This window comes from Loxodonta africana, chromosome 13 (assembly GCF_030014295.1).
Source record: "Loxodonta africana isolate mLoxAfr1 chromosome 13, mLoxAfr1.hap2, whole genome shotgun sequence".
Taxonomy (NCBI): Eukaryota; Metazoa; Chordata; class Mammalia; order Proboscidea; family Elephantidae; genus Loxodonta; species Loxodonta africana.
In genome coordinates this window covers 25,742,716-25,752,440 of record NC_087354.1, presented here as the reverse complement: position 1 = coordinate 25,752,440, position 9,725 = coordinate 25,742,716, and the positions used below count along the sequence as shown (strand labels likewise).

The window sequence follows — 9,725 nt, the reverse complement described above, 5'->3', positions numbered from 1 at the left end:
AGAACTGCCCCATAGGGTTTCCAAGAAGTGGCTGGTAAATTTGAACTGTCCACCTTCTGGTTACCCGCTGAGCTCTTAACCACTGTACCACCAAGGCTCCAAAAGGTCCCTAGGTGGCACAAATGGTTTACACTTAATTGCTAAGCTAAAGATTGGTGGTTCAACCTCACCCAGAGGTACCCAGGAAGAAAAGACCTGGTGACCTGCTTCCACTAAGATTACAGCCAAGAAAACCCTATGGAACAGTTCTACTCGGTAACACATGGGGTTGCCATGAGTTGGAATCAACAGTAATTAACAATAAAAACAATCTTACAGACATAGATTACCAGGCCTTTCTTTCACAGCTCCACTGGGTGGATTTGAATGGTCAACCTTTTGGTTAATGGCCGAGTACAAACCATTTGTGCCACATAAAAAAAAAAAGCTCTCAACTTTCCTGAGCATTTAAATCTCTGAACCTCAGCTTCCTCATCTGGAAAAGAAGGGCAGTACTATCATCTGGCTGAACAGTTTTTTGCTTTTATTCAAAAAATTTTGTGGAGGAACCACTTTGTGCCACACAGTGAATTTCAGTTGCTAACACATACAATTGTCATAATGATCCAGTGAACTGTGACAGCACCTAGCACCGTGCCTGGCAGAATGGAATCTCCCTAAGTGTCCATTCTTTTCCCCTTCACTGGTTTCATTGGATCTCTCCCGGGACCTCCTCTCAGCCTGCTTTCCCAGCCTGCCTCTTTGGCAGCAATTCCGTCTCCTGTCTGCCACTCTGCCTCAGGCCTCCCAGCCTGGTCTGACGTGGGAAGCCTCCAATGTTAAACACCCCGCTAATCGTCAGGGCTCCCACGAGTCTCACTCCAGCCCTGCCAGCGTGCCCCCAGACAGGGTGGTAGGCTGGGGGATTGGAGACAGGAGGAACCAGTCAGGTCTGCTGTATTGAATTAGATAGACCAAAACTTTTCTCCGTTTTAGATGCTGCTGAATTCCTAGGAACTACTTGGTAGCCTGGAATAAGCGATGCTTTGTGTTTTCTCAGAAGGGAGAGAGCTGACCCACACAGGGCGCTCCCTCCAAGCCTGCACTGGGGGAGTGGGCAGGCTTTTCCATTGGAAACTAGACGTCCCACTCCTTAGCCATTCCTAACACCAGTTCTTTTTTTCCGGTCATATTGTCTTACTTCTCACTTCTGACCAAGGGACCCCATTAATTCTCTTTGATGTATATTCCAAGTGACATCATTTCAGCTCTTTGAAATTCAAAGAGCTGGATTAATGAACCACAAACTTCAAGCAAATTGGCTGCATAATCCATCACATCTGACCGAAGCGTCGCTGCTGCCTCAAATTCCAAAGAACGGCAGAAATTTCCCAGGCTGCTTTTGAAAGGGACACAAACGCCTGAAACGGCAGCCACACCAGGTCCGTCCTTTGTAGAAACGCTACGTGTTATCTGTGTGTTGGAAATTAAATAGTCCTATTCAGCGTTTGGTATTTTATTGATATAAATTTAACCTGTTCAAGGGCTATATTAAATTCCAATCTTTTCCAGAATAATCTACATTTAATTCCTCTTTCTACCAATCTATTGAAAATATCCTTCTTGGCAGCCTTTCAAAAAAGATATATGAACTGCAAACTCTTTTAGATTTTGTCGAAGTATTAAGAACAGTACTTACCCACATATTCAACTGAGGCCTTTTTATTCCATTCCATTTCCCCAAACTCCTTTCATATAATGTCAGAGCCACAAAAACCAGGAGCAGCGACTGGGTACAGCCATTCACCTTTCCTTCGGCAGTGAAAATGGCATTGACATTCGCAAATGAAAAAATATATATCAAACTAATTACCTCCTTTTCTCGCAAAGTAAAAGACAATCTAACACCATTCTTTTGGACCTAATGCCATTTATTTCACGTAAGGGGGTTTTTGTGTGCTCAGAAAAGATGGTGTTTAATGCGTGTGAATCAAAACCCAGATTAGCTGATTAACTGATGCGTCTGCGAAAGAAACGAAGAATCAAGATGCTGTGAAAATTGTCAAAAGCACAAAAGAATGTCATATCAGGTGAGACTAGTTCATGAGGTCCAGAATTTTCTCTGCCAGTGAAACAAAAGAAGCTTTTTTTTTTTTCCTTTTCCCAAAAATACATAGAATAAAATTTTAGTTAGTTGCAATCACCAGGAAGTGAACCATCGCTGGAGAGCTAAGTTTTCCAGATAGTCAAAAGTAACTTCTTTAAATAGGGGAATAGTTTGTTTATCTTAACTATCTCCCTGTCCTCTTAAATAGAGTGCATTCTGCATTGCTTACTCATTCAAAGTCATCATTATGGACACCAAAAATGATTTACTAAACGCCCAAGGACTTGATGAATTGTGTAGGGTTCCTTGCCCCTTCATCAGATTGCCCCAGATTACTATGCTGGATTGCCTGGTGGTGAGATCTAGTTTGATTTCTCTGTTTCTCGACCCTGAGTTGGACTGTGGAAGGCTGAATCTCAGAAAGGTAGTGATACCTCCCCCAAATCCCTAACCCTCGGTAAGATTTGGTTAATGCATCATCACGTAAGATTTCTCCAATCCAAAGGCCCCAAGGGATTGGGAACTCAGTGGTAGAATTCTCACCTTCCATGTGGGAGACCCAGGTTCAAACACCAGCCAAGGAGCCTCATGCACAGCCGCCACCTGTCTGTCGGTGATAGCTTGTGTGTTGCTAGGTGATCTACTTCTGCAAAACAGCAGTGAAAACTCTTCATCACAACAGGACCACGAGCCAGGGCTGACTTGACAGCAGCTAGCAACAAGAGGGGACCCAGCCCTTTTCTCTTTTTTTTTGCAGGAAGATGCAAATGAAGAGGTTTTCTGTTTAACAATGACCATCATCTGTAGCGTGCGATGGAGAAACCCAGGCTTAATGATCCAATCTTGAGTTAAAGGAGAGGAAGGACAGAAAATTAGATTCTTGAAGAGAGCTTGTTCGCTCCAGCGGTCGAATGCCTCAGTAAAATTCTAGAGAACCGTAGAAAGAGTTCAGGCTGACAAAGAGAATGGGCAATGTCAATGTCACTAAAGGGCTACTAGATGACACTTCAAGATAAGTCCATCCATTAATTTAACTACTGCTGTGAAACCCTGGTGGCGTAGTGGTTAAGTGCTATGGCTGCTGACCAAAGGGTCAGCAGTTCGAATCTGCCAGGCGCTCCTTGGAAACTCCATGGGGCAGTTCTACTCTGTCCTATACGGTCACTATGAGTCGGAATCGAGTCGACAGCACTGGGTTTGGTTTTGGGTTTTGGTGACATCCCTGAGTTTCAGGTTTGTAAACTTTTTTGGAGTCCAAGTTCTAAGCTTTTATACCTGTACCTCAGTGCGTGTAAATTTTCCAGAAAAACTGAAGTCGTTTGAAGTGATTACAGAAGTCCCTGGGTGGTGCAAAGAGTTAACATGCTCAGCTTCTACCCAAAATGCTGGCATTTGAGTCCATCCAGAGGAGCCTCAGAAGAAAAGCCTGGTGATCTACTTCCAAAAAATTAGTTATTGAAAACTGTTCTACTCTGACACATGGAGTCGCCATGATTCAGGGTCAACTCAAAGGCAACTGAAACTAGAACTGGAAAGTGATTACAAATTCTTTTTTCCCCTATTTTGTGGGAAAGTCTTTCCAAAATGTACTACGCAGTCCCTTGACCAGGAGCTGCACGACCTCAGCTGGCCTTCTCTCAACATCAAGGTCATGCCTGTGAACACTCAGTACTTGATCATGGGGCAACATGACAATGTTCCTTGGGTCCCCTTCCCAGCTGGGTGACTGTGGGAACATTTTCTCATGTTTCTTTATCTGTGCCTACCTCATAAGGTTGATGTGGTAATTAAATTAGACGCTGTGAGTCAACAGACCAGCATGATGCATTCCTTAGGAGAAAGAGGAATTTTCTCACCTTCTCTATCAAAAATCATTCCTCAAATCATCGGTTTTGTCCAAGAATTGGGACCTGGAATAAATGAATATTTATGAAACATAATTTTTTTGAAAAATGCTGTAGGTTAAAAGAAGTGCACAATTCCATCTATGAAGTGTTTTTCCCAAAAAAACACCATGAATTTCCTCAAGCCTCTAGACCTACCCTTCTTTTTTATAAGAGGAGAAACCATCAGAGATTGCAAGAGATATAAGAGATGAATCGAGCAAATGCAACGTGCTGGCCTTGTGTGAGGTCTGATCTGAAGAATCTAACTAGAAGAACACCATTTTGAGATCATCAAGGAATATTAAACATGGAAGAAGTACTATATGACATTAAGGAATGACTGTTAATTTTGCCATGATGACTATATTGTGGTTATATTTTTTTTTAATCTTTATCTATTGGAGATAATACATGGATGCCGTCACAGGTGAACGATATGGTATTTGGATTTGCCTTTTTAGTATTTCCATGAAAAAAAGTGTGTGTGTGCTTGTGTGTGTAAGTAGAATAGATGAAACAAAAATAGCCGAATACCGATAAATACTGAAGCTGCGGTGGGTACATAGGGGTTTATTATACCACTCTCTGTACTTTTTATGCAAACCCTGGTGGCGTAGTGGTTAAAAGCTACAGGCTGCTAACCAAAAGGTTGACAGTTTGAATCCACCAGGCGCTCCTTGGAAACCCTATGGGGCAGTTCTACTCTGTCCTATAGGGTCACTATGAGTCGGAACCCACTCGACGGCAGTGGGTTTTGTTTTTCGGGTACCTTTTATAAATCTGAAATTTTTCCAAATGAGTTCTCAAATTTATAGGCTGATTCATTTCCAGAACATCATTTGACCCAACACCTGAAAGTGCCCCACTCACAGGGATGGAAGGCTAACTGAAGCCAGCCATCAGCACTTACTGAGCACCTACTGTGTACCCAGCCAGGCAGCGCCGAGAGGTTGAGCTCATTAGCCACCGTTCCTAACACACCCTCTGACACTTGAATGCATTTCTTTTCATCTAATCAATTTTGCAAAATCATGGTCACTATTAGATTCTCATTTGGGGTCAGCACAGTTTGAAAGACAATTAAATGTGTCATTTAGACCTTGTATCCAATCTCAAGTATTTTTAATAAATATAAAGAAACATATAAATGTGTCATAAATTATTATTAATCAACTTATTGGAAATGTATACAATGAAACAGCTCACCTAGCTCAATCTTCTTTGACTTCAGTTTCTTTCGTGCTTTCAAATTTGCTCAGCACTGCTAAGATTATTTTTGAAATTCTTCATTACTTCCAAATTAAAAAAGCCTCAATTCTCTAATACTTTTACTCTGACAAAAACAGCATGTACCTGGGAATCAGAAGATGGGAGGCGGTGCCCCAGACTCTGCCAACAATGAAATACATGGCTTAGGAGAGCCACTTCTCTGCTTCGAATCTAGATTTCCCCAGGAAATAAAGCCAAAGAGCCTGTTGTCATCAAGTCAGTTCTGACTCATAGCTACCACTACAGGACAGAGTAGAACTGCTCCACAGGGTTTCCAAGGCTCTAATCTTTATGGAAGCAGACTGCCACATCTCTCTCCCATGGAGCAGGCTGGTAGGTTCGAACCTCCGACCTTCCGGTTAGCAGCCAAGCTCTTAACCACTGAGCCACTAAAAAAAAAAAAAATAGGAAATAAGGCTAATTATATCTGTCACCCATTTTAGAGGGCTTATATAAAATTATACCTGCCCCCATATTATAGATATTCTGCAAAAATACACAAGATGTATGTCTAATAATTTGAGAGGCAATAACTAAGTTCAAGACACCCACGTCCCTAGTTCATTTGGAAGCTGGAGCCCTGTTCATTCTCCCTTGTTCCTCTAAAAACACAGCGAATGAATGAAGTGTGGATATGGCACCAGGATGTGCCCCAGAGGTTCTTGGAATGAGGCATGATTGGCCTTACCCCCACTTAACCCCAAACCAAAACACAAACCCATTGCTATCGAGTTGATTACAACTCATGGCGACCCCACGTGTGCCAGAGTAGAACTGCTCCATAGGATCTTCTTGGCTGTAATCTTTATGGAAGCTAGTCACCAGGCCTTTCTTCCAAGGCACCACTGGGTGGGTTCATACTGCCAACCTTTAGTAATCGAGCACAAACTTTTTGCACTACCCAGGGACCTTCCAGTGAACTGCAGAGGTGGCTTAACAATACACTACTTCTCAGCCATTTTCTTCAACTCATCCATCGCGGACAGTGACTCGCTGCAGCACTGGAACTCAGTGTGGGGACTGCCTCGCTCAGCAGGGCACAGCAAAATACTCAGGGGCAGCATATGAAAAAGCTCCACCTAGTAGCACTTCTCTAGGTCTTCTTTATCATGTGACACTAATACCATTGCTGCACACTATGTTGCTGTCGTCAGTTGCCTGGTCCCGCACCATCTTCACGGTGACTGGTATGCTCGAGTCCATCGTTGCAGGCACTGTGTATTTCGAGTGCCTTCCAACATAGAGTTTCACCTTTCAGCATTGTATCAGACAACACTCTGTTTTCATTGGCTAATTTTCAGAAGTAAATGGCCAGGCCTTTTTTCCTAGTCTGTCTTAGCCTGGAAGCTCCACTGAAACCTGTCCACCATGGATGACTTTGCTGGTATTTCCAATACAGGTGGCATAGCTTCCAGCATCATAACAGTAGGAGAGGTGCAGACTGCAGAGGGGATGAAATCTGCCCTTCACATCCTTCACAAGGATATGGCAGTAATGTGTTCGACCAACAGACACAGGTTCACCCCGTGCAAAAGGCAAGAGATTCAGATAAGGAATAAAATAGGAAAAGAACTTCTTATCTAGCTGGGTCAGTAAACCTTGAACACGGTATCAAGGACCACCGGAGTGGCAGAGTGGCTGTTGAGGAAGAGTAGAACATTCTATCTGTGTGAATAGAAGTACCCCCCACGGCGTTGAGCTAATGCAGCAGTCCCGCACCCATCTCTGATGACCTCCCCTCGACAACTGCGTGGTGATAGATAGCCAGGTGGCCTCTGACCCGCTAGTGCATGGGTCTGGAATTAGTCTCAATGTTTTAGTGACGCCTGTCTTGAGTCATGCCCACCCATAGGGCCGCCCCACTGCCCTGGCATCCCCCAGCCCTTACGCAACTTTCCAGCTTCTCCAGTATTCCTTTCCCAGCACACCTGGCTGAGCCAGGCCACCTGTATCTATGAGCAGTCTCTTCCACTTACTTGATTCTGACTTTCTATTTTCTATTAGTTCCAATAAACAGAAACAAATCTCTATGCCCTCCGCCTGCCCCTCCCAGTTACTATCCTGAATTAGACTGAGAAAACAACCAACGTGTAGGGGGTCTCTACAGACCACGTGATCCACGTCTGTCCCGGGACCCTGGTCCGCTCAGATCCTGAGCAACAATCTTGCTGCTCCCACCTCAAACATCAACAATTCCATTTTTATCCTGGTTGCTCGCCAAATGTTTCTGTTTCGCTTCCCTCCCTGGATTTTGGGTACGCACTGAGCAGGGTTGAAAATACTTCATGACAGCTGCGATCCAGGCATTTGGAGAACTACAGGTTCCACAGTGCAAGATGGGGTGATGGACCTGACAATAGAGCCCATCTGATGGCTTGGAATGAAGCCTCCCCACCCCACCCCCTTCACAGGGCACTACAAGCTCCTTCGGGGTGGAGCCAAGCAGGAATGTGCCGTCAAAAAGCCAGCTCTGCAGTGGAGGCACCTTCCGCTCCCGAAAGCCTGATCGGTGTCTGCTCAGACACCCCCGTGCACATCACAGGGAGGAGGCCCACCTTCCACAGGTGGCCTATAGGAGGCTTATCTGACACAGAGTAAGAGCGCAGTATGGTGGGTGCTGCCGAACGCAAGTCCAAAGTCTCCGCTGGCGTTCCAGACACCTGCCGGCTCACTTTGTCCACCCCTTCCTGAAGGATGACACCCCTCAGCTGGTGAAGTTAATTACTGAGCATGCTGGGGGCTGCTCCCACCTTGGCCTCTCCCTTTTGTTTCACCTAGGCAAGGTGATCAGAGGATGGTTTCTCCCTGCCTCCATCCCAAAATAGATACTCTCTCTACAGATAATAGTTATCATGGCAGGGACGATAAACAGAACTTTTTCCCCTTGTATTTTTTTAAATTTTTTTGAAATGTTTCTCCAAAGATAAAAGCCCGTGGGGAAAGCTCTCCCCATAGGGCCGTGGGAAGACTCCTCACAGCAGAGAGTTGAGAGCAGTGACAGTACCCATGTACACAGCCACGGAGAACAACAGGCAGCAGATGAACACAGAGGCAAGGATGCCAAGTCGGTTCTGCTGGTGACTTCTCTGAAGGCAAGCTCTCTGTACCTGAGGCTCAGAATGGCCGTTCCCAGCTCATCATGAAGATGCAGGCATCACCTGGCCCAGATAAAGAGAGAAGCTGGGGTGACTCTGACAGCGCAGGCAGCCAAGCCCAGTGCTCACCAACTCCCAGAGCTCAGGGCTCCTCGGGTATCAGAGAATGTGGGCCTCACTCATGTAGGAAAGGATGAAGTATCTGCAGAGTGGTGGGCAGAGGTACGGCCTGGGAATAGCAGTTTTGCCAAAGGGAAATGCCGTATTGTTGCTGTTGTTAACTGCTGTCCAGTCAGCCCTGACTCATGGGTGACCCCATGCACGACGGGATCTGACCATCGTGATCCGTGGGGTTTTCACTGGCTGCATTTAGGAAGTAAATCTCCAGGCCTTTCTTCCTAGTCCGTCTTAATCTGGAAGATCCGCTAAAATCTATTCAGCGTCATAGCAACATACGAGCCCCCGTGACAGACAAGTGGTGGGTATGCACGAGGTGCGTTGGCCAGGAATTGAACCCGGGTCTCCTACGTGGAAAGCAAGAATTCTACCGCTGAACCACCAACGCCTCCTAGGGAAAACGCCGTAGTGTCATCTGGTTCATTTTAACATTTAGTTTCTCTACATGTACGTACTGGGCGAGCTTTTGTCTGGATGCTGCGGAGAATGCAGGGTACCCCACTGAAGAAGTTCACGTCCGTTGGCCAGGAAAAAGAACTCATGATTAGGTAAAAACCAAATATCAAGCCATGCAGTACTTTGTGTAAGGCCATGGGGGGGTTAGTGTGGACCAGATTAGAAAAAGCTGCACAAAGAAGGGAAGGCTTGGAGAGCTGGCACCGATTCAGAACTAAAAACCAAAAAACCAAACCTGTTGCCGTTGAGTCGATTCTGACTCATAGCGACCATATAGGACAGAGCAGAACTGCCCCCATAGGGTTTCCAAGGAGTGGCTGATGAACTCAAGCTGCTGACCTTTTGGTTAGCAGCCGAGCTCTTAATCGCCGCACCACCAGGTTCCTTATTCAGAACTAGCACTTACTTAGTCCTCACTGCGTGCCAGGCGGTATACTAAATTCCTCACAGGGCTTTGAGAAAGCTCCTGTTATTACCTCCATTTTACAAATGAAGAAATGATGCTTAGAAATGTTAAGTAAGATACCAAAGGCAGCACTGTATGAGCTAGGCCGCATGAAATGGGGCACCAGCCCAGGCCTATCTGGATCCTAAGGCCTGTTCTCTTAACCACTATTCCACCCCCGTCCCCACCCCGTGTTAGCCATCCCCTAAAGGCACAGAGGGAGGGAGGGGCTGAGGGGAGAAAGAGTGGGCGTAAGCAAGAGTTAGGGGCACATTGGTGGTTCAGCGGTAGAATTCTCTCCTTCCACGTGG

The 9,725-nt window shown here is 45.5% G+C and overlaps 1 non-coding gene across 1 annotated transcript; it reads right to left on the bottom strand.

The window, feature by feature from the left end:
- Positions 1–8,830: 8,830 nt before the first annotated feature.
- Positions 8,831–8,901, bottom strand: TRNAG-UCC (transfer RNA glycine (anticodon UCC)). The gene has a single exon. It is a non-coding gene; the product is annotated as a tRNA-Gly (tRNA).
- Positions 8,902–9,725: the final 824 nt, after the last annotated feature.